This window comes from Elephantulus edwardii, unplaced genomic scaffold (genome assembly GCF_000299155.1).
Source record: "Elephantulus edwardii isolate Elephantulus edwardi_28Jun2011 unplaced genomic scaffold, EleEdw1.0 scaffold00041, whole genome shotgun sequence".
Classification (NCBI taxonomy): Eukaryota; Metazoa; Chordata; class Mammalia; order Macroscelidea; family Macroscelididae; genus Elephantulus; species Elephantulus edwardii.
The window spans coordinates 19,215,429-19,241,692 of record NW_006399791.1 but is presented as its reverse complement, the minus strand read 5'-3'; positions in this window follow the sequence as shown (position 1 = coordinate 19,241,692).

The window sequence follows — 26,264 nt, the reverse complement described above, 5'->3', positions numbered from 1 at the left end:
GCAAGCTAAAGCCCATTCTGCACAGACTTGGGCCATCAGCTCCCTGGCAAACGGAGTGTCTTACTCAGTGGGGTGCCCAGTGAGCACAGACTTGGTTCACACCTGGTAAAATACAAAGGAATGCATGCATTGGTATATTAACAAATCTTACTGTGTACATTGTCACTGCATCCATTCAGACCAAAAGGAAATGATCCAACTAATGAATAAAACAGAGTTCCAGGTAAGTATTCACACGGTGTTTAATAGACCAGTTTGGGGTCTATCAAACTTGAGGTCTAATCCCTCCCCATCCCACTCTGTTGCTTGCAGGTATGCAAATTAATCTCTCCAATGCTTAGATTAGTACAACAGAGGGGAGTGTGATATCTCCCTCATAGAATTGTTTTGGGGAATAAGCAGATCATTTCTGGAAAGCACTTAGCACACTGCCAGGAAAGAAACAACCATCAGTGAGTGGTAGCTGTTATCACTATCAATGCCAGTAGAATCATTTCACTTTGACAAAAAAATGGAGCAGCAGCCATTAGCGCCAGAAGGAGTGGACATCACCTATGTAGATGTGTAGGGTTTTTCTGGCCACTTGAAGAACAGAGGCTGAATTAGTTGGTTCCCTCATAGTGTCTCCATTCCTGTTATCACAGGAACATGCAGCTGATGGATCTATAATGGCCTTTTTTTCTCCCAAACCCCCGGGAATGGAAAGCAAACATTTGTCCAGCAGCCCAGCACCGCCGTGTGTTCCGTCTCATCTGTCCTTGGTAGCTTCTTCTAGTTGTATCTGTGCCGTGTTGGTTTGTTTATCCTTCACTCTCTGACATTAATTTGATCTCTTCATCAGCAGCTGGGAAACAACGGACTGTAATCTCAAGTCTTTGAAAGGTCAGCTCAAGAGGCAGCATCTTCCTAGCAACAGTTACCAAGGAAGGTTATGAGGGTGGACTCAACTCCCAGTGGAGACAAGACTTGAAGAGCCATAGAAATTGGTATTTGGCTGAATGAAGTGGAGGGGCTCATCAGGCCAGAAGGCATGTGCAACCTCCTCCTTCAGTGTGCAGCTGGTTTCTTTTGTCAGGAATTCTGCCTGGTCTTTACTAATGTCATTTTGTTTTTCTAAAACAGAGCTTAAAATTAGCCGGTTAAAAGTTCTTAGTCCTACCAGACTCAATGTTCTAATTTTACAGAAAATATTTTATAATATTCCATGCTATTCTTAAACAGAATTATACATTCTAATAACCTAAATACTCGATTTTTACAAAGAGATATAATACCCTGTTAAATAAATGAGAAATAATGCAATTATTTTAAAAAGCATTCATTTCAATATGCAAATGATTGGTAGCAAATACATTGAGATGATATAATGGATAAATTAGATGTTCACACCTAACTATGATAGATTATCCATACGATTCTTTCTTGCTAACCATTTAAAATAAGAGCTAAATAAATTCATTAACTAAAATCACCAGGAACACAATGCCTACACATGCAGAGTGAGAGAATATCACATTGGTACCTCAAGTACTAGGAATAAATACCATTGTCATCAATGGTGTGATTTTTCAAAATGGTGAGCAATTCTTATAAAGTTACAAACAAAGCAAAGTACTTGCTTCTTTCCATTAACATGGCAGTTGATTTCCAAGGAAATTCAGGGTGCATTAAAATCATGAAACAGTGTTCACATTTATATGTAAAACAGAGTTGGATCCAGGCACAGATAATCACAAACAGGTTTTTACCTATTTGAACAGCCAGAAGGGAGAAGTTGGGGGGGGGGGGGGGGGGGGTGTCATGGAATGACCTCTCAGAGTTCAGGATGCTTTAATGCAACTGGATACCCAGACTCCCCAGGGCTCCACCTGCTAAAAGCCGCATCATTGTGACAATCCACAACGTTCCAAAAATGTCAAAAATGTTTCCTAGGGAGCCCGCTGACCTGGCCCAACCCCTCTCATTTTAAAGGTAGAGAACCTGATGTTCGAGAAAAGAGACTTGTTCAAAAGAAAGACAGAATAAAAACCAGATTTCCCTACTCATGTTCCAGTTCAGGGATTTAGAGCAAGTAAGTGGAATTTTGTGAATCCTCCTCACTGCCTAGACATGTAAACATCGAGTTACAAGGATGTACTAATGTTAAATATGGAGTCGCTATAGTTACTTCTCTGTCCATTTTTTAAAAAAAATAACTTTGTTTTTAAGTAAAAAAGCATGTTGGCTTGAGAAGCACAGATTCATGACAACCCCTGGCTTATTGATTTAGTCCCCTGTGGGGGCTAAGCCTAGGTGAAGGGGTCTGAAATGTGGGGAGAAGTGTGGGCCCCTGAGTTTTAACTGACGCTCATTTGAACCGAGCCACACAGATGGCTGTGGAGGAGTTGCCCAGAACCCAATCAAATGAAGAGAAGATGATCCATGTTGTGAGCTCACAGTGATTGCTACAACCTGATGGCTTGCTTTGTGGTGGACTTTGCTTGGGGATACAAATGCTGCAAGTTTCCAAATTGAACCGAGGATTTTTCAGCAAAAAGGATACGCTAGTTCTCTCAGAGTACTAGTTTAATGTTTTTGTTGTTATGTGCCATCAGGTGGATTACTATTCATAGCAATCCTCTCAACAACAGCTCTGAACCCTGCTCTATTTTGAGTCGATCTCCCTGTCTCTGACACAACCACCCCCATTGCCACAGTTACTGTGTTCATCTATATCATTGAGGGTCTTCCTATCTTGTACTGACCTTCTACCCTTCCTAGCATGATGTCCTTCTCCAAGGACTGGTCTCTCCTGGAAAAATGTCCAAAATATGTGAGACAGAGTTTCAAAATCCTTGCCTCTAAGGAGCAGTTTGATTTCACACTCTCCAGGGCAGATCTGTTTGTTCTCTCTGCAATCCATAATATATTCAATACTCTTCTTTACACCACAAGTCAAAGGCATCAATTCATCTTCTGTCATCCTTATTCATTATCCAGCTCTCAGATGCATAGCAAACAATTAAGAAGACCATGACCTGAATCAGGTGCATCTTAGTCCCTAGGCTGACAGAGTTGCTCTCCATCACTTTTGAGTCAAGTGAATTTTATCAAACAGTCAGAGAACTGTCGCCAATTCTACATAAACTATTTCAGAAAATAGAAAAAGATTCTCCCAGACTCATTCTATGAAGGAAACATTTCCTTGATACCAAAGCCAAGTAAAGACACGACCAAAACATATAGACCAAGATCTATCATGAACATAGATGCAAAAATCCTGAATAAAATATTGGCCAATAGAATAGAACAATATTATCAAAAGATAATTAACCATGACTGAGTGGGATTCATAACAAATATGCAAGGATGTTTCAACATAAGAAAATCAATCAGTGTGTAATTCATCACATTAACAAAGCAAAGAACAAGAATCATATGATCCTATAAATTGATGCAGAAAAGGCCTTTGACAAAATCCAACACCCTTTCCTGATTAAAATGCTGAACAAAATAGGAATAGAAGGGAATTTCCTCAATACAGTAAAAAATACATACGCAAACTCGAGAGCCAACATTGTTCTCAATGGATAGAGATTAAAGGTATTCCCTTTGAGAACATGAACTAGGCAAGGATTCTCACTATCACCTCTCCTATTTAATATTGTATTGGAAGTCTTAGAGGTAGCAATAAGACAAGAAAAGGAAATAAGAGGTATCCAAATTGGCAAAGAGGTATAATTATCTCTCTGTGCAGATGGTATGATAGTATACTTAGAAAGTTCTAAAGACTCAAACTACTGGACGTAGATGAACAATTCAGCAAAGTGACAGGATACAAAATCAGCATACAAAAATCAACTGGATTTATCTACAGTGACAAAGAAAATGCAGAACTAGAGGTAAGAAAAGCAACACCCATCACAACAGCTAATCACAAGATTGAGTATTTGGGAGTAAATCTAACTAGAAACATAAAGGATCTCTTCAAAGAAAATGACAAAACATTACTACAAGAACCAAAAGAGACCTGGAGAAATGGAAGACTATACCTTGCTCATGGATAGAAAGACTCAGTATTGTGAAAATTACAATACTACCTAAGGCAATTTGCACGTTCAATGCAATCCCAATACAAATACCAATTCCATTCTTCAATGAGATGAAAAAGGCAATCTCCAATTTAATTTAGAATGGAAAGAGATCCCAAATAAGAACAGCACTCCTGAAAAAGAGAAACAAGGAAGAAGGCATCTCACTCCATGATTTCCAATCCTACTTCACTGCCATGGTAGTCAAAACAGAGTGGTACTAGTACAATGAGAGACACATAGATCAATAAAATAGAATTGAGAATCCAGAAATCAGCCCATCTACCTATGCTCAATTGATTTTTGACAAGGAGATGAAATCAGGTAAGTGGGGAAAACGACAGTCTTTTTAACAAATGGTATTGGCAAAACTGGAAAACCATCTGCTGAAAACTCAAGCAAGACCCACACCTCACATAAACACAAAAACCAACTGAAAGTGGATCAAGGACCTAGAACTGAAACCAAGGACTATGAACTTCATTAGAGAAAGGCTTGGAAGAACTCTAGAAGCCCTAATCCACAACATGAACAGTGTTCCAAACATGCGCTTTGGCTTCTCTACAACCAGAAGAGGATTAAATAGATGAATGGGACCTTCTAGGAATCAAATCCTTATGCACATCCAAAAACAGGGTAATAAAGGAAGCCACAGACTGGGGAAAAATAGTTGGTAATGATATGTCTGCTAAGGGACTTATATCTAGAATTTATAGACTACTAGAGCACCAGAACAAGATAAAGGTAAACAACCCAATTGCAATATGGGCACAGGATATGAGCAAACAATCAAAGAAAACATGTAGATGGCAAACAAGCACATGAAGAAATGTTCAAAATTGCTAGCTCTAAGATAGATGCAAATCAGAACAACCCTGAGATATCATCTCACCCCAGTAACAACAGCAAAATTCAACAGATTAGCAAACAACAAATGCTGGTAAGGTTGTGGAGAAACTGGAACCCTTATTCACTGTTGGTAGGAGTATAAAATGGTGCAGCCATTCTGGAAGGCAGTATGGCTCTTTCTCAAAAAGTTGGAAGTAGAAATACCATTTGATCCAGCAATTCCACTACTCGGAATATACCCTAAAGAAACTAGAACTGTCACCCAAGCAGATAAATGCACACCCATGTTTACTGCTGCTTTGTTCACAATAGCAAAGAGTTGGAAACTACCCAAGTGTCTATCAACAAACGAATCTCTAGAGAAGCTGTGGTATATTCACACAATGGAATATTATGCAGCATGGAAAAACAATAAACTCATGAAATATTATACAAAATTGGAGACCATGGAGGATATTATGCTGAATGAAATATCTCAGTCCAAAAGGACAAATACTACATAACAGCACTGCTATAAAACAGGACTGACAATGGGAGTTGGGGGGAAATTAAGAAAAGAGGGGTTAAATAATGTACATGCCATTGAAACAGATGAGGGAGAGAACTAAATAAAAAGGAATATAAGATTAGGTATTGTTGGCATGACAAGAGTCCAGAATAAGAGCTGCACAGTTAAGTGAACTGGGGAGGTGGGGGGTGAAATGTATAACAATGAAAAAAAATTTTTTTCCAAAGAGAAAAGTGAACTACAGGGGAGGGGGGGCAGGGAGGAAAATGTGCAAAAATGAATGAATAGAAATCTAAGTTCTCTAGTAAATTTTAATTAATATCTCAATAGAATTAAAACTATGGATACCCTACTGTTTTGCACAGGTAGGTCAGATGCCACTCTTGTTCTGTGGTCATGTTGAAAAGAAAACATATATGTTTCCTTTTTTTGAACCAATGATCTTAGAAAATTCCCTAAAGGTTCATTAAAAGCTTTACTTTCCAGGCTCAAAAATAAAAAGAAATAAAAAATTTAAAAAAAAAATCAATGCCAAGTGAGTTTGTCCCTTTTGATTTTCTGACTACAATTCTTTGTGCCTTTTGTTATAATACTTTACATTATCTTCCTGAGCTTCCCTTTGAAATCTTCTGTTCAGCTCAACTTCCTTATTTCTTCCCTTTATTTTATCTTTTCAGACTTATAGTGCAATATTCAGAGTCACTTCTGACATCCATCTGGGTCTTTTCTTCCTCCTCTGTCTTTGTAATGACCTTTTGCATTCTTCATGTATGATATTTCTTGATGTCCTCCCACAGCTCATCTGATCTTCATTCATTAGAGCTCAAGGTCTCAAACCTGTTCCTAAGATATTTTTTTAATTTAGTTGGGATAGACTCAAGGTCACATTTTGGTTTGTTGGGATTTGTTCTAAGTTTCTTTGGCTTCAATTTGAAATTACATACAAGTAGGTGATGGTCTGTTCCAGTCAGCAAATGGCCTAGTTTTCACAGCTGATATTGAGCTTCTCCAGTGATTCTTTCCAGAGAGGTAGTCAAGCTGATTCCTGTGTAGTCTGTCAGGTGAGATCCAAGTGTATAGTGGCCATTTTTGTAAAGGTATTTGCAATGAATTAATCATTGACTGTACAAAATTCTATCATTCTATCTATAGTCACATTCTGTCATCAAGTCCGTATTTTCTGACTACTGATCCTTCTTCCTTGTTCCAACTTTTGCATTCCAGTCACCAATTATTAAAGAATGAGCAAATCAGAAAATTGGCTATCTAAAAAGGGGATATTAACACATGAGGCATGAAAAAGTTGACTTACATGCTTTCACGAATGTACTTATTAGTAAGATGATTGGGGAGGGGAACCCACAATACACAAGAACATAAGATTTAAATTAAAGACTGCAAAACAGGATGTATATTTAAAAACAAATCTTAAAAAAAATTGTGTTCTGATTGTCAATGATGCCAGGTCATATACTCAGCTGTAATTTTTTTTTTTTGTTAATTTTAATGAAAGTTTACAGAAATTTAGGGTTTCCAGTAATTCATTGTCACACTTTTCTACCTGCCCACCCCCTCTATTTTTAAGCTCTGGTTTTGGTGGAAAGGCATTTTTGTGTGTGTGAAAAGAGCCCTTTTTCTGTTTGCTAGAATTTGTCCACAATCTGAAAGCTCTCAATGCTTAGTCAAAGGAAGAAAGCAAAATAAAAACTATGGGATAGTTAAGAGGGGTTTTTTCCTTGTTCGTACAAAGGAAAGGTACTAAAGTACATTAGGATAGAAGTTTTATTTCATGGTTTACATTTTGGAAAACTATTATTAATGTCATACTTTAATACTTTTATTGTTATTAAGGAAAATATTAATTCATTGACTGACGTATAGTCAAAGATAATGTTCAGAATGCTAACTAAGGAATTTGAAACTAGGCAGCAAGCTGCGAGCTTTACAAAATATACCATTTCATTTCATCTTCATAAAAACCCTAAAAGGGAGATAATACGGTGTTCCCCTCACAACAAAGAAGGGGTAAATATTTAACCCATGGATGGATAGGTGTGCTATGCTGCTTTCCAACAGCAAAGAGTCTCCACCCCCACCCCACCGTGTGTAATTCTCCCCCTCTGTGCAAGCATCTCATTGTGGATTGCATTATTTTATCAATAAAACAAAAAACTTTTCTGCAAAATACATCTTCCCATACTAATGAGCAAATAGATGAACAAAGAAGACATGTGTTCAGTTTATTTCATAGAGCAAATTAATCATTTATCAAAATATGGAGAGCAAAACTTACTGTATCACTGACACTTGTGGTTTCTGGTCACTTCCGTGAAACTCCTCCTCTAAACTCTAAAGAAGAGTTATGTGGCGAGTAGCAAGAGATGCTAAAATTTAAAAAAAAATAAATAAATAAAATTCTAGGGGGCCTATTGAGTAAGGAGTTGCCTAGTCAACTCAAAGGCAGGCAGTTTGAATCCACCAGCTCCTCCACAGAAGATGAGCAGTCTCCTCCCACACCATTTATAGCCTCTGAAAACCTGCTGGAGGGCAAGCTTTGGGTCAATCTTGACTTGATGGCAATTAATTTGTGTTTTGACATCAAGAGATGAGCTCCAAGTTTAGCTTCCCAAAATAAAGTCTAGATCAATAGATCCAAATCATCCAGAGTCATTGTCTAAGCCACCCTGCACCATTGATCTCAGCTATCTTGTTTGTGTGGTTCTAGAGCCTCTGAAAACCTGCTGGAGGGCAAGCTTCAGGTCAATCTTGACAGGGTTGCTATGTCTAGTTGACTCCATGGCACCTAACAACAATAAACAACATCCTGTATCATTGACCCAAGACATTCTACAGAATTAATTCTTCACATATTGCACAAAACCATCCTTAAAGCGATGTAGACTACTGCTGCTTGCTCTGGGAACTGGACTTTGCCAATTTCGTCCAGGAGAGAAGAAACAAGGAGAGTCTCAAAACACAGCTAGTAATTACAGACTCTCTGATGTTGTGATGGTGGAGACTAGAAGTGGATATAGCTGAGAGAAACTCAGAAGGTACAGTCAATAACACTTGAGCACAGCTAGAATACAGTGAGAAGAGAGAGCTGAGGATCACACAGAAAACTGTGGTCATTCATCTGTGAGAAACTGGAAAATGACAGAATGCAAGGGAAGTCATGAGTTTGGTTTGGGGTATTCTGAATTTGAGATTCTTTGCTGTATCTCAGAAAGATTAGTCAGTGGTCAGGATTGGTCAGGAGTTTCATGGAGAGGTATGGGAAGCCAATACTAAATATTTGTAATAAACTGAATGCTGTTTCTGGATGTTGGGGAGGCGCGGTTCAAACTAGAGTTCACCCGGAGGCACTAAAGTAATCCTTAAGTGTTTACTGGATTCTTGCATTTGTGAAGCCCTCCCTCCTGAGTCAAGCAGAAGGTTTTCAATAGAAAGAGCTTGGCTTCATTTGCATTGAATTCTCTTTGTGATTTGCTTTCAGATAATTTTCAATAAAGATACAGAGAAGCTTGGCTTGGGGTCTTCAATCAAGAACTGCTGGCCCTCTGTTTTACGTTCTCTGTTCTATCTCATTCTTGGCTGTATGTCTCATTATGAATAATTATAAAAATACTTTACCCTTGGTCTGCAACACAGAGGTCCAGGTCTTATAAAGTGGTTCCAAAGCCAGTCAAGCAAATGGAAACTCTCAAGATTAAAGACCCAAGGAAAAGACAAGAAAATCTAGGGCTTTTGAAGAAATCCCATATTTAATGGCCAATAAACTCACATTCATATTTGTAGAATTGATACACATTCACAGTTCACTCTCCAGTTTTGTTTGGGTTTTGGGTTTGTTTAATTTTTTCCCAGAAGCTATAAATCACATGGGAGAAGATTGTCCATGGAATCACCTACTTTTCGATTGGCAGTGCAACTCCCTATTCAGTAGACCACAAGTTGTTGTCATTGTTGTTGTTGTTGTTGTTGTTATTGTTGTTTTTAGGTGCCGTCAAATCGAGTACAACTCATAAAGATCGTATGAATAGCTGACCTAACCTCTACCCTCTTTTGTGCCATCCTCATCATTTCTGACACACTAGAGCCCATTGCTGAAGTCATCATCTCAATCTATCTTGCTTGGGGTCTTCCTCTCCTTCACTGACCCTCCATCTTTTCAAGAATGATGTCTTTTTCCAAGAAATAGCCTTTTATAACTACATATTAGATGTATGAAAGACAAAGCTTCATCATCTTTGCCTTCATGGAGTGAAGAGAAAGGTCCTCATTGCTACACCAAAAGGCAGCATCAGGATTGAAGCTGTCAATGATTTCATCTTGCTTGGATCAATAATGCACATCACTGATTCCAGCAGTCAGGAACCAATCTCTAGACTGGTATCATTGCTCTTCAGCACTCTGGAGAGGTCCCAGACAGCAAATTTTCCTAATATGATTTGTCTATTAACTCAAAGGCACATAACAGCAATGTAATTGATGTCTTTAGCAAGAATTGTTTCCACAGTGAGAGGAGAAGCAGCCAGATGCACCAAACAGAAAATGTAGATGCAATATTGTCCAGTCCAGTCCAACCCACGGTGTCTCTGCATCAGGTTTCCAGGCATCTCTTCCTTCTGAGGAATTTAAATCCAGGTTTTAACCAGGTGGATTTTAACTCCTAGAGGCTGTCGGTCTTTAGGCTGGCAGATCACAGAGTGACATGCTACCGACAATGCCATCAGTGCACCAAAGCATCCCAAAATATCTCCCATGAGATCTGTGTATGTTACAATACACAAGGTCCACACATGTGAGCTCCCCACAGAGGAGGGACAAGCCCAGCCCTGCAACCCTGCAATCCCAGTGGGCACCGCAGTCCTCAAGAAAGGGTAGCACCTTCCTGGCCCACTCCACTCGTCTCCTTCTCAGGAACGATAGTGCCTCCCTTGTCCACTCCACTCCATCTCCTTCCCAGGGAAGAATCTCGGCTTAGGTGGAAGTTTCTCCACACAGGAAGGGAAAGGCAGCAGCTCTTTGGCAACTACACTGAGCCCAGCTGAACTTGACTGACTTTGTGGAGTTTTCCCCTCCAAATGAAATTTCTCTATGCTTTGATGCAAAAGCCTCATCATTTTTGTCCTGTGCCTACCACCTTCAGTAACAGCAGCAACATCAATAGCCAGCATTTGAAGCCATCACTACTCACCTGGGAGTTCATCAGTAATATAGGGTCTCAGGTCTCACCCTAGCACTGCTGAGTCAGAACCCGCATTTTAACAAGACTAGACTGAGTACATTTTAGTCTGAAAAGCATTGATGTTCTCCAAACATCTTATACACATTCATTCTTTATTCCTTAAAAGGAATATCTCCACATACATTTGGCAAAACTGAGGTTCAGAGCAATTACATGTTCTAGGTAACAGAGATAAAGGGTGGAGGAGCCAGGATTCGAACCTACTCCCTTGGGCACCATTCTCTAGACTATCATTCTTGCCTCATTTGACATTGAGCTCATGACAAGTGGCAAGGAGCTGGGTCTCAATGGGGAGCTGGGTACAGAGAAGACTTGACCTCCAGGAATTTTCCTTCAAGAGCTACAGTGATGTAGTTTGTTGCTGATTACACCACCACTAGTGTCTACAGATAAGTGCCTCACTGAGCCAGGGCAGGCCACTAGGAGGAAGCTGCTGACTGTGCTTTGGAGGACAGCCAGGAAGGGACATCAAGGTTATGACACTGAGTGTGATATAGGTATCCATAGACCAGGATGACCGAGGGCTTAACCTAGCAAAGGCCTGGATACAGCAAATCCTGAGAAAGGTGAAGCATCTGATAAAAGCTAAGCAGTAGTGGCTCCCAACCTAGGGTATACAAAGTGGTTGCTGAAAGTGAGAAGAACTTGAAGCAGTTGCTATAATAGAAGATCAAAGACTTGCTATTGTTGCTGTTGTTATGTGTTGTTGAGTCACCTGCAACTCATAGCAATCCTATTGTACAACAGCTCTGAAGCCTGCCTGTCCTGAGCCAGTCTCACAGACTCCAACATACCCGAATACTGCATCAATCCCTGAATGAGAATCCAGGGTATTCCTTTCCTGCGTTGTCCCTCCACCCTTCCAAGCATTATGTTGTTCTCCAAGGACTGATCCCTCCTGTTCCCATGCCCAAAATATGTGAGATGGTGTTTCAAAATCCTAGCCTCCAAGGGAAAACTTGGTTTCACCCTCTCCAAGACAGACTTATTTGTTCTCTTGGCAGTCCATAGCATGTTCAAGATTCTCCTCCAGCACCACAACTCAAAGGCATCAATTCTTCTTCTGTCATTCTTAGTCATTGTCAGCTCTCTGATGCATAGCGAGTAATTGTGAAGACCATGGCCTGGATCAAAGACTAGAGCCTTTAACTTAGATTACATCTCAATATCAAGAAATCAAAAATTCTCATCACTGGACCAACAGGCAACATCATGATAGATGGAGAAAATATTAAAGTTGTCAATGACTTACTTGGATCTTACTTGGATCCATAATCAACACACTTGATACCAGCAGTCAAGAGATAAGGTGATATATCACATTGGGAAAGTCTGCAGACAAGCCCTCTCTAAATTACTGAGGAGCAATGTTGTCAGTTTGAGAACTAAGATGCACATAATTCAGACTATGGTCTTTTCAATCACTTCCTATGCATCTGAGAGCTGGACAATGAATAAGGATGACAGAAGAATAATTGATGCCTTGGAGTTGTAGTATTGGAGAAGTGTACTGAATGTCCCATGAACTGCTAAAAGAACAAACAGATATATCTTGGAGAAGGTGAAGCCAGAATGCTCCAAAGATGACAAAACTTCATCGCATATATTCTGGTCATGTTGTTAGGTGAAACCATTCCTTGGAAAGGAACATCGTTCTTGGAAATGTGGAGGGACAGTAAAAGAGAGGAAGACCTTTGACAAGATGGATTGACATGGTGACTGCAGCCATGAGCTCTACTGTGCCAGAGATACTGAGGATGACACAGGGTCGCACAGGATTCACATCTGTTATTCATAGGGTCACCATGAGTCATACTTTACTCAACAAATAACAACAACAAAATAATTTCATCTGGAGAAGTATGAACTTTATCCTGGTGGTTGAGAGTTGAGGAGAATTAAAAGGTGGTCTGAGCAACTTTTAGAATGAGCTCTGTGGCTAATGGCATCCAACACTGAGGTCTGTTTTTGCTATCATGGCATTGTTAGTGAGGATCCCTTGTTGTGCCGTGGTTAAAGCACTGAGATGCTAAAAAAATATGAAAGATACGGCAGTTTGCTTCTATAAAAATTTACAGTCTTGCAAACGCTATGGGGCTGTTCTGCACTCCCTTATAAGGTCGCCATGAACCAGAATCAATCCAATGACCATGAGTGGATATTGCTAGAGAAAAATGAAGACAGAAATCGTTGACATGTTCAAGCTGCAATGTTAGGCAAGAGTGTTGAGTGTACCACGGACTGTCAAAATAATGAAGACGTTCTTCTTAGAAGAAACACAATCAGATTGTCCTTTTGAAGCAAGTATGGTAAGACTTCAACTTGCTTACTTTGAACACAACATTATGAAAGACCAATTAATTATTAGAAAAGATGAGGTAGAGGATCAACAGAAACAAAGGAAACCCTCAGTGAGTTGGATTGACATAGAGCAAAACAACAACCCAGCAGATGGTGGCGGCTGCGAAGGTCCAACGACCAGAACCTCATGTGCCAGTGAACCACAGAGAAAACAGCTCACAGTAAAGCGGGGCCGACATGTCAGTGTGATTTGAAAGACATACTCGGCGTCACTGAACTATGTGTAGAAACAGCTAGGTTAGGTTTTGCTGCGTATTCTCAAAAACAGATAAAATAAAATTAAGACAGAAAATAGTACAGCACAAGGCAGCATTTTATTCTGTTATTTTATTCTGTTAGATGTCAGGTCACTGTCAAGGCTTGATGACAACCAACAAGCTGAAACTATATGGTTTTCCAAATGAAGAAACGAAGGATAGAGTGAGCAAACAGGGACAGGTTAGAGGAGGGGCTGGCAGGAGTCTGGGGCTGGGAACGCTGCCAGGAAGGATAACAGTGTGTGGTATGGAGGGAGGGGTTCAGGGAAGAGGCAGGATTTACACATTCTGGCATGTTGAGGCCTATAGAGAACTAGCAGTGTTTCTTGGAGTTCTTTCTCTGTTTCTGGCACCTTGGTAAATATCTGCAAAATTGAAAATGTTCTGAAACATAATCAGAACTAAACTCAAAGTTGAGCTGTGAGCCTGACACCGCCCACCACTGTGAACTCTTGCTCTTTCAGCAGACAGCAGCAGGGGACGGGCCTGCCTCTCCAGGCCAGCACCTCCCAGGCCAGGCACGCTCCAGTCATTTCAGCCACAGTGTTCATTCCAGCCTTGGAACTCACTTGGGGATTTTCGTGTCTTACAGACATTTAACTCTGTATTTAATTTACATTTAATAGGCAACTATTATATTAAATAGAGACCAGCTGAATTGCTTATTTGAGACATAGTTATGGTTGTTTAACAGCTATGTGGTTGGACTGCAATGTCCAATGAAGCTTTCACAGTACCAGATATGAGAGCTTTGCATTCAGAGGCTGACCTGGCCTGACCACTAATCCTGCCTCTTTAACTGACCCAAGGGCCCAGAAGGTCACAGCTCTGCATCTTCCCCAGGCCGTGCGAAGCCAGATACCGGTTCAAGGGCCAAGTGTGGCTGCACAGGTGACCCAGCACCACAGAGAGGACCCGGCTCACAGCTCCCCATCAACAGCATCCCCAAAAGACCTGTCAGGAGAGATTCAGACTCGGCTCACACATCCAGGAGTAGTGTGGCTTTGCTGGGGAGCTCAGAGGCCACATCTGCACCCAAAAGAGCCCAGACCACATGGTCTTCCTGAGGAGAAAAGAATCAGTGGGTATAAGGAAAAGGATCGGGGTTGGGGGGGGGGGAATCTAAGAGCATTTAGTCTCTAAAAGTGTCTTTCAGCTCAGTGTTGTGCCAGTGTTGGTTTGCAAACTGCTCTGTTGTTGTTTTTCTTGCTAGTAGCTTTTGAGTTGGCCCCCAATTCATAATGGCCCAATGTGCTATGGAATGAAACTCTACCCGGTTTGTGTCATCCATCCCCACAATCAGTGACAGAGTCCATCGTTGGGATCTGTAGGGTCTCCCCTGGCTGCTTTCAAAAGTAGCTCTGAAAACTTTCCTCTGTCACAGTCTGAAAGGGTTTCTGGAATCTGCTCAGCATCACAGTACCACACCTGGGTCTCTCTACCACTGAACCACCTACTATGTTCTTCTAATAGGCTCATTGTCGTTATATACCATCAAGTGGGAACCCAATTATAGCTGACCCTCCAAGAGGCTTCCAGGGGCAGTAAATCACAGAGTAGAAGATTGCCCATCTTTCTCCAGCAGAACAGCTACTGAATTCAAACCACGTACCTTTGAGCTTGGCAGCACAATTCCTTACCACTAAGCCATCAGAGCGCCCTAATCTGCACATTACTTGTCATTAAATTAAGAACAAACATTTGTGGACATGGGTATACAAGATCATCATGACATCCAAGCATATAATTGGTAATCACATCAACCATTGAAACCACATCTCTGGTGGCCTAGTGGTAAGAAGCTTCACTGCACTCACAAAGGCACACAGTTCAAATCTACCAGCTCCTCTGCAGGAGAAAGATGGACACTGATCATTGTCAACTCACCTGCCAAGGTGTGTGTGGCCCAGCCTGACTGACTGCCTATGAGCAGCTGGACTACATACGTGTCTACAAAGGATGTGAAATTCAAAACCTCACTTTTCAGCTTAGAAGTTCGAGAAACACTACCGTTGCATTGTAACTCTCAGAATCTTTGTTTCCTTATCCTGCCTGCTGACTTGAGTACATAGCAAGACGTCAAAATGATCCTTGAACTGAAGCTTGTCCCTAGAACCAAATGAAAACATTCTACTTCATTTTGTAAAAAGCAAGAATGACTGAATGTGCTAAAAAAAAATCACTGAATTGTATACTTCAAAGGGGTGAATTTGATAAAATGTAAATTACATCTCAATAAAGCTTCAAATAAAAATATATGAATATATACAAAAAGACATACATATTCACATACATGCCAGAAATGCCAGAAATATCTTTCTATGTCAAATAAAATCATAAGGAAACCATGCACAAATGTGTTTTGCACAATCTGTGCTGTTTGTGTGAAGCTCCAAACAGTAGCATATGGAACTTCAAAAATAATTTTGATAAATTTTATGATATGTAAATTTTATCTCAATAAAACTATTATTAAAAAGATAGACACATATATACATTGGTACACATACATTTGTGTGTAAATGTGCTTATCCACACGCCAGAAATTGTACATACACATTAGAAATACTCTAAATGTCTTTCTTTGTCAAAATGAAATCAAGACTAAGACTATGAACAAATGTGCTTTGCAAAATCTGAGAAATTCAAGCAATAGCAAATGGAATGTTAGGAATATTTTTCATGCTACAATGAATAGTGTGCAAAAATGTGATTGGCTGAAAAGGCAATCCACACTTTACAAAGTATAAAAAGTTGGTAAGCCACTGTCTTAATGCCTAGGAAATTATTTTCTAGCTTGGAGTCAGCCCTGCATGCTTTACCCCTGAGCCATGGACATCAGAGAAATACATCACATAAATAGCTACAGTGCTCGTTGGACCTACCATCACAAAATCACAAGCTGACTTTTACATGGCTTTTACAAGAGACAGAAGCTGTCAGATGAAGCAAAAGAACACTGCATGGTTTAAAATCAGGAAGGGTGTGTGTCAAGGTTGTATCTTTTCTCCATACTTGTTCAATCTGTATGCTGACCAAATAATTCACATAGTCGGACTTTATGAAGAGGAAGGCTCCTCAGGATGACAGGAAGACTTATCAACCACCTGCCTTATGTAACCAGCACAGCCTTGCTTGCTAAAAGTGCGTAGGACTTGAGACCCTTGCTGCAGAAAATCAAGGACTACAGCCTTTGCTATGGATCATATCCCAATATCAAGAAAACAAAAGTCCTCATCACAGAACCAACAAATGACATCATGATGGATAGAGAAAGGGTTGCAGTTGTCAATGACTTTCTCTTCCTCAGATCAACAATCAATACCCTTGGTGGTAGTGGTGGTGGTGGTGTTTGTCAGTGAGTTGGAACCAGCCCATAGCTGACCCTCCAGCAAGTTTTCAGAGAGTAAATCACACGGGAGGAGATTGTTCATCCTTTTCCTGTGAAGGAGCTGGTGGATTCTAATTGTGTGTCTTGGGGATCGCAGTGTAGCTTCTTGCCACTAGGACACCAGAGCTCTACCTTGGTACTGTTGTTGTTATGTACCATCAAGTCACCTGCGACTCATACCTACCCTATGTATAATAGTTCTGAACCCTGCCCTATCCTGAGCCAGTCTTATCATCTTCGATCCACCTATTCCCATTATCCCAGTTACTGTGTCAATCCATCTCATCTGGGGTTTTCCTCTTTGTTGCTGTCCCTTCACCCTGCCGAACATTATGTCCTTCTCCAAGGATGGGTCCCTCCTGGCCACATGCCTGAAGTACATGAGATGGAGCTTCAAAATGCTTACCTCCAAGGACACACTTGCTTTTACCTTCTCCAAGACAAACTTGATTGTTCCTCTGGTGGTCCATGGTTTGTTCAATACCCTTCTCCAGAACCACAACTCAAAGGCATTGATTCTTATTCTGCCACCTATAGTCATTGTCCACTTTTTTATGCCTAGAACATAATTGTGAAGATCATGGCCTGGATCAGGCACATATTAGTCCCTAGACTGTCATTACTACTCCTTGGAACTTTGGAGAGGTCCATGATAACAGAATTCCTTAGTGTATTATAATGGAATGTGCAGACAGCTGAAATTGGAGAATAAAAACGGAGGAAGTCATTCTTCATTTCTTGAGCTGAGAGGAGTGAAAAACAAATTAAACCTCAAGTCACAATATTGAAAGATGCTATGAGAAATATATTGACCCAGAAAGCATCAAGAGAAGTTGGAAAGAATATAAAGAGTCACTCACTATACCAAAAATAACTGACTGGGGGGGGGAAAAAATCCAGGAAGTACCATATGAGCAGGAGCCATGAGAGTGAAAGAGGAAGTGGAAGCTGCATTGAAGTCATTGACAAAAAATAACATCCCAGAAATTGATAAGATACAAATTGACTTGTTTCAATTAACAGATATATCCCTGGATTTGCTCACCAATCTATGCCAGGAAATTTGGAGGACAGCTATCAGGCCAACGGATTTGAAGAGGTCCATATTTGTTCCTATTCCCAAGAAAGGTGACCCAATAGAGTTGTGAAAACTATCAAACAATATCATTAATATTACATGCAGGCAAAACACTGCTGGAGATAATAAAAAATGGGTAGAACAGTACATAGATAGGAAACTGCAACAAGTCCAAGCTGAGATCAGAAAAGGTTATGGCACCAGGGATACAATTGCTGGTATCAGATGAATCCTGGCTGAAAGAAGAGAATACCAGAAGAATGTCTTTTTATGCTTTATTGACTATGCAAAGGCATTTGACTGTGTGGATCATGACAAGTTATGGTTAACATTGAGAAAAATGGGAATCACAGAGCATTTATTTGTGCTCATGCAAAGTCTATACCTAGACTAGCAGGCTATTGTGCAAACAGAACAAGGGAACACTACATGGTTTAAAAGTAAGAAGGGAATGCATCAGGGTTCCATTCTCTCTCCATATCTATTCAGTGTTGAGAAAATTATTCAAGATGCTGGGGTCTATGAAGAGAAATGTGCCATCAGGATCAGAGGGAGACTCATCAGTAACCTGAGTTATGCAGATGACACAACTTTGCTTACTGAAATTGAGGAAGACTTGAAGTGCTTGTTGCAGACAATCAAATACTACAGCATTCAATGTGGATTGCATCTCAGTGTCAAGAAAACAAAGATTCTTACCACTGGACCAATAGGCAACATCATGATGGATGGAGAAAACACTGAAACTGTCAACAATTTCATCTTACTTGGATCCACAATTGACACCCTTGGTTCCAGCAGTCAGAATATCAGGAGATGTATTGAACTGGAAAAATCTGCAGGTCGAGACCTCTTCAAATTATTGAGGCATAATGATGTCAGTGTGAGGACTAAGATGAGTCTGATTCAGGCCATAATCTTTCTGATCACTTGCTATGCATCTGAGAGCAGGAGAGTGCATAAGGATGACAGAAGAAGAACTGATGCCTTTGATCTGTGGTTCTGGAGAAGAGCACTGAGCATACCAGGGACTGTCAAAAGAACAAATATGTTTTAGAGAGGGTGCAACCAGAGTACTCTTTTGTGGCCAAGGTGATGAGGCTTCACCTCACAGACTTTAAGCGTGTTGCTAGGAGAGGCTATTCCTTGGAGAGGGACATGAAGCTCACAAAGGTAGAGGGGTCAGCGAATGAGAGGAAAGCCCTTGACATGTAAATTGGCATTATGACTTCAACAATGGGCTCTAATGTGTCAGGAAGTGTGAAGATGGCTCAGGACAGGACATAGTACACATCTGTTCACTATGGGTTTTACTTTTATTTGACAGCACCTAACAACAACCACCAAAAATAAACAGGTATGTTTTGCAAAAACTACAATCAGAATGCTCCTTGGAGGCTTTTTCTCTCATATTTCTAAGAGGCTGCTAGAAGAGGCTATTCCTTGGAAAGGGTCATCATACCTGAAAAGATGGATGGTCAGTAAAAGAGCAAAATATACTCCAATTAGAGTGACACAATGACTGTAGTAATGGGCTCAAGTGTGTCAGAGATGATGAGGATGGCACAGGATAGGGCAGGGTTCAGGTCTGTTCACAGGGTTATTGTGAGCCATGCTCAACTCGACAGCACTTAACAATAGTAACAAAGAGCTGGATTACCTAAAAAACCAAATAAGTCTGTCTTGAAGAACTGCAACCAGTGAGCTCCTTAAAGGAAAGCATATAGTAGAACGTGGTCTCACATACTTTGAGCATATTTTCAGGGGGAGTAAGTCTTTGGAAAATGACACTGCATGACATAGAGGAATCTACACGACACGTTTCTAGTGAAATTAGTCATAAGAGAACAAACATTATCAAAGACCATTCTTGTAAAAAGCCAAGGAACGATTTATGTGCAGATAGACTCATTCGTAGGTTGTTACCAGGGATGAGAAGTGAGAGAATCAAAATTAATAAATAGATAACAGTGTTCATTAATATGAGTGAAGGTAAAGGCAATAAACATTAAAGAATGATCTGACACTATAGGTTTTTTTTAATTAATGTTCTGAAACAAAATACATATGAATGATTTAATGAAAAGCAAATATGTTCAAAATTTCACTCAAATAAAAATTTTATTTTTTAATATATTATTCTACTTTCACTTGATTCTCAACTGTCAACACTCCAGGGTTTATTATTACTGTGTTTAAACAGTATCTTGATTTTTTTAAATATTCATGATCTTATCCCATAATTGTTCTTTTATGACTGACTTAAGTCACTCAGCATTATTTTCTCAAATTTCATCCATGTTGTGCAATATTTCATTAATTCTTGATCAATATGTAGTGATGCATAATCCTCTGTTGTACCACAACGAAGCTGTACCACCGCTTCTTTACCCAATCATTCACCTATGAGTGCTTGGTTGTTTCCAATTCTTTGCTATTATAAATAGTGCTGCAATAAACATAGGTGTGAATTTATCTGTTGTTCATAGCTTTTAAGAAGCTATACTGTAGGAGCAACAGTTTTGAAAAATACTACATAACTTGGGAGAGATTGGAAGACATCATGCTGAGTGAACTAACTCAGTCTCATGAGGACAAATAGGGCATAAGACCATTATTGTAAAAATGGAAAGATAATTAGTAAAATGTGTATTGATGTCCGAGGGGGAAAGGGTGGGAACAGAGAGGTGAAGGTGGGGAATCACAGGGTCACACAATTTGGTGGGTAGATGGAGGGGGCAATGGAAATGGGAAAGATCCAGCGGGGACCTGAAAGGACAGGGTAATGGTGGGCATAGTTCAGTGGTGATTAATTTTATAATACACAGTGTATGGGAATGACTGTATGAAGCACACTGTGAATGAGGGAAGGTGCGAAATAATGTATATGAATTTTGTGTACAAATCAATAGAAAAGAAATACTTTAAAAAAAAATAAAAGAAGCTGTACTGCAATCCAAAAAGACAAGTGGTCCGAACCCACCAGCTGTTCTATAGGTCAAGGGTGGGCAATCTCCTCCTGTGTGATTTACTGCCTCTGATAACCCTCTTGGGGATCACCTATGAGCTGCTTCCAATTGATAACACACAATAATGGCAAATATACCTAGTAGCAGGTTTGTTCAATCAAGTGGTATATTCATTTTTAACTTTGTAAGGAAATGTCAAGCTGCTTTCCATAATGATCGTACCAATTTACACTCAAATAACAATTTTTAAAATATTTAATGGGTTTTTTTGTTTTGTTTTGGTGTTTGCGTTTTTAGGGGAGGAGGGGGGTATCTAGACTTAGCTTTCCAGTACTACAGCTACTAGGAAAAATGGCTCTCTCCCCTGTTTAAAGTTTTTCCAAGAGTTGTTGACCATCCTGTAGGTGAAAATCCTATCACCTACAACAATCCTATTTCAGTTGTCAGGAAATACACATAAGTCCAAATCTGAAACTGCTGCATTCACATTAATCCTAAAAACAGATACAATTAGACCTGGTTGGCTATTCATTTAAAAGATAAGATGTTGTTCGTTGTTGTTATGTACTGTCAAGCCATCTGCAACTCATAGCAACCCTTTGTACAACAGGCCTAAATCCTACACTATTCTGTTCCAAACTTACTGTCTCTGACACACCTACTCCCAATACCCCAGTCACTGAATCAATCCATCTCATAGAGGGTCTTCCTCTCTTGCACTGTCCCTCTACCCTCCCAATCATGATGTCCTTCTCTAAGGACTGGTCCCTCCTTGCAATACGTCCAAAGTATGTCAGATGAAGCTTCAGAATTCTTGCCTCCAAGGAGCAGCCTGGTCTCACCCTCTCTAGGATGAACCTGCTTGTTCTCATTGCAGTCCATGGTATATTCAACCCTCTTCTCCAGCACCACAGCTTAAAGGTATCAATTTTCTATCACTCCTACTCAATATCCAGTTCACTGATGCATAGCAAGTAATTGCAAAGACTATGGCGTGGATCAGGCTCATCTTAGTCCCATGACTGACACCATTGCTCTTCAGTAATTTGGAGTGGTCTCTGACAGCAGACTTTGCCAATGCAATACGTCTTTTAATTTCCTGGGTGCTGGTACCAAGAGTATTGATTGTGGAGCCAAACAAACGAAAGCTGTTAGCAATCTCAATCTCTTCTCCATCTATCATGATGCTACCAATTGGCCCACTGGTGAGAATTTTTGTTTTCTTGACATTGAGGCTCAATCCATATTGAAGACTGCAGTCCTTGACCTTCGACAGCAAGCACTTCAGATCCTCCTCAGTTTCAGCAAGGAAGGTGGGTTTATTTGCATAATGCAGATTGTTGAGGAGTCTTCCTCCAATCCTGATGCCACATTTTTCCTATAGAGCCCAGCCTCCAAGATAATCTGTTCTGCATATAGATTGAAATGGTATGGAGATAGGACACATCCCTGGTGTATACCCTTCCCAATTTTGAACTGTGCAGTGTTTCCTTGCTCCGTCCTGATGATTGCCTCCTGGTCCAAGTATAAGTTTCGCATTAGCATGATCAAGTGTTCTGGGATTTCCATTCTTCAAAGATAATATTATTATTATTATCATTTAAGTAAAAAAATCTTCCATTCAAAAATTTTCTTCATTCACTAAACTAACTCTTCTTTAAATGTAAAATATTTTTCTTAGGTTTCCTGTTATTGCTCCATTACTTCTCAATGAAAGAATTTTTTATAATTATGCAAGAGTATAAGATGTATCAACTCTGAATTTTATTTTCAAAATCAGACACAATCTGCTGTAAGGGACCTCTCCAGAGTACTAATGTGCAAAGATGTCAGTCTAAAGACTAAAGTGTACCTGATCCAGGCTATGGTCTTTGCAATTTTTTGCTATGCATCAGAGAACTGGATAGTGACTAAGGATGACAGAAGAATGATCAATGCTTTTGAGTTGTCATGCTGGAGAAGAATATTGTACATACCATGGACCACGAAGAGAACAAATAGGTATGTCCTGGAGAAGATGAAACCAAGTTGCTCCTTGGAGGCAAGGATTTTGAGGCTCCGTCTCACATACTTTGGGCATGTGGCCAGGAGGCACCAGTCCTTGGAGAAGGACATCATGCTTAGAAGTGTGGAGGGACACTACAGGAGAGGGAGATCCTGGATTAGATTAATTGACCCAGTGACAGTGGTAATGATGATAGGTGTGTCAGAATCATTTAGGTTGGCTTGGGATAGGGCAAAGTTCAGAGCTATTGTGCATAGCATGTCTATGAATCACAGGCGAAATCGATGGCAGGTAACAACACAAATCAGACACAACATTACAACATATTTGCCACAGAGATGACAGACACTAAATCAGAACACTGCCACCAAGTTAATTCTGACTCATAATGACCCTCCACCTGGTCTGCAAAGTTGTAAATCGTCTTAGGAGAAGACTGCCCACCTTTCTCCCTGGAAGCACCTGAATCTCCCCTGGATTCAAATTCCTGAACTTCCAGTTAGAAATCCAATACTCGATGTACTATGACACCATGGCTTGCTCTTCAAAACTTGTCATTGTTATGTGTCATTGAGTCAAAATCCACTCATAGCTGACCCTCCAGGGGGGTTTCAGAGGCAGTAAATCCCACTGGAGGAGACTGTCCATTCTTCTCCTTCAGAGCAGCTGGTAGATTTGAACCACATGCTCTCAGGTTGGCAGCACAACTCCTTACCACTAAGCCATCTAGTCGAGAGGCACCAAAACAAAACCAGGTCTTTTGCCGTTGAGTCAATGCCAACTCATGTAACCCTATAGTGCAGGAAAGAGTAGTACTGCCCCAAAGATTTCCCAGGCTATACTTTTCACAGAAGTAAACTGCCACATCCTTCTCCCGAAGAGCAGCTGTTGGACTTAAAACTCCAGCCTTTTGGTTAACAGTTAAGGGCTTAACCTCTAAACTGCAAAGGTCTCTTAGAGCCATAGCTAGAACCATTTCTCCTTTCTCTCTGACAGAAACATGAAATGCTCAGTGAGTCCTTTGGTAACTCTCTGTTGGTGTAATCTGTTACAGGTAAAGACTGCTGTTGTTAGGTGCCGTTGAATCAAGCACAAACGACCCATAGTGACCCTATGAACAAAAGATCTGAACCTTTTCCTAACCTGTGCCATCTTCATGCTCCCTGACACATTAGAGCCCATTGTGGCAGTCATTGTGGCAATCCACCTAATTGGAGGTCTTCTCCTTTGCCAACTCTCCACTCTTCCCAACATCATGTCCCTCTCCAAGGAATAGGCCCTCCTTGCAACATGCCTGAGGTAGGTGAGGTGAAGCCTCATGATCCTTGCCTCCAAAGAGGACTCTGGCAGCACCCTCTCCAAAACATATTTGTTTGTTCTTTTTACAGTCCATGGGATGTTCAGTGCTCTCCAAAACCACAGTTCAAAGACATCAATTCTTCTTTTGTCATACTTATTCGTTTTCCACTTCTCAGATGCATAGCAAGTGATCAAAAAGACCATGGTAGGTAAAAGTCAAAGCTAAGCAATCTTCTCTCACACAATCCACAGTCTCTAAAAACCCACTGACGCTCTAAATTGATACCAACTTGGGGGTAATGACTTCTTGGGGGTATAAGGCTTCTTAGAAATTGTCTTCTCCTATTGTTGTTATGTGCCATTGAGTCACTTGTGACTCATTGCGACCCTACATACATTTGCTCTGAATCCTGTGCTATCATCCTAAGCCAATCACATCATTTCTGGCACACCTGTTTGCTTAACCCTAGTTACTGAGTCAATCCATCTTATCCAAGGTATTCCTCTCTTGTGCTATCCCTCCACCCTTCCAAGCATGATGTCCTTCTCCAAGGACTGGTTCCTCCTGGAAACACACCCAGAGTATGTGAGATAGAGCTTCAAAATCTTTGCTCCAATGAGACACTTGGTTTCACCCTCTCTAGGACAGACCTATGTGTTCTCTTCGCAGTCTATGGTATGTTCAATACTCTTCTCCAGCCCCACAAAGACATTGATTCTTCTATCATTCTTAGTCATTGTCCAGCTCTCTGATGCATAGCAAATAATTGCCAAGACCATGTCCTGGATCAGGTGCACCTTAGTCTGTAGAGTGACATCATTGCTCTTCAGCACTATAGCCAAGTCCCTGACAGCAGATTTACCTAATGCAATTCTTCTTTTTATTTCCTGACTACTGGTACCAATAGTGTTTGTTGATTGTGATACTGAACAAGTTGAAATTTTAACAATTTCAATCTCTAGCATGGTACTACCAATTGACCCAGTGGTGACAATCTTTGCGTTCTTAATGTTGAGATTTAACCCATATCAGACACTGTAATCCTTGACCATCTGCAGCAAACACTTTCAGGTCCTCCTCAGTTTTTCAGCAATCAAGGTGTGTCATCTACATAATGCCGGTTATTTATGAGTCTTCCTTGAATTCTGATGTTATATTCCTCCTCATAAAGCCCAGCCTCTTGAATGATCTGTTGCAATATAGATAGAAAAGGTATGCAGACAGGACGCATCCCTTACACATTCCTTTCCTGATCTTGCCATGAAGTGTTTCTCTGCTCTGTTCTGACGACTGACTCCTGGTCTAAATTGAGTTTCACATGAGCACAATCAGGTGTTCCATGGTTCCCATTCTTCTCAAGGTTAACCACAATTTGTTGTGATCTACATAGTCAAATTCCTTGGCATAATCAATAAAACACAGATAGACATTTTTCTGATACTCTCTGCTTTCAGTTAAGATCCATCTGAGATTGGCTGTGATGTCTCTAGTGACATGGTCTCTTCTAAATCCAGCTTGCCCTTCTAGAAGTTCTCTGTCTCAATGTACTGCTCCAGTCATTTTTTTAATAATCTTCAGCAAGATTTTGTTTTCACGTGGTATTAGTGATATCATTCGATAATTTCCACACTCTGTCAGGTCATCTTTTTTGGAATGGGGATAAATACATGTCCTCTAGATAAATAAATGTCCTCTAGGTTTCTCGGCACTTCCTGATGAGCACATCCAGGGCTGCAACTGTTTGTTGAGATATGTTAATTGGGAGACCATCAAGTCCTGGGGCCTTGTCTTTTGCCAATTCCGTCAGAGTAGCTTGAATTTCCTCCTTCATCACCATTGCCTCTTGGTCATGCTTTGTTTAATGAAATCCTTCTGTGTCAGCCAATTCTTTTTAGTATGGTGACTCTGTGTACTCCTCCTATCTTCTTCAAATACTTCCTGGATCATTCAATACTCTACCCATAACATCCTTAAGTATTTCAACTCGAGGCTTGAATTTGTTCTTTAGTTCCTTCAGCTTAAGAAATGCCGAGTAAATTCATCCCTTTTGATTTCCAACTCCAGATCCTTGCACATTTCATTATAATACTTTGCTTTGTCTTTCCGAGCTGCTGTTTGAAACCTTATGTTTAACTCCTTAACTTCCTGCTTTTATCCCTTTGCTTTGACTTCTTTGTGCTCTAGTGCAATATTCAGAGTTTCTTATTATATCTCAGTCTTTTTCA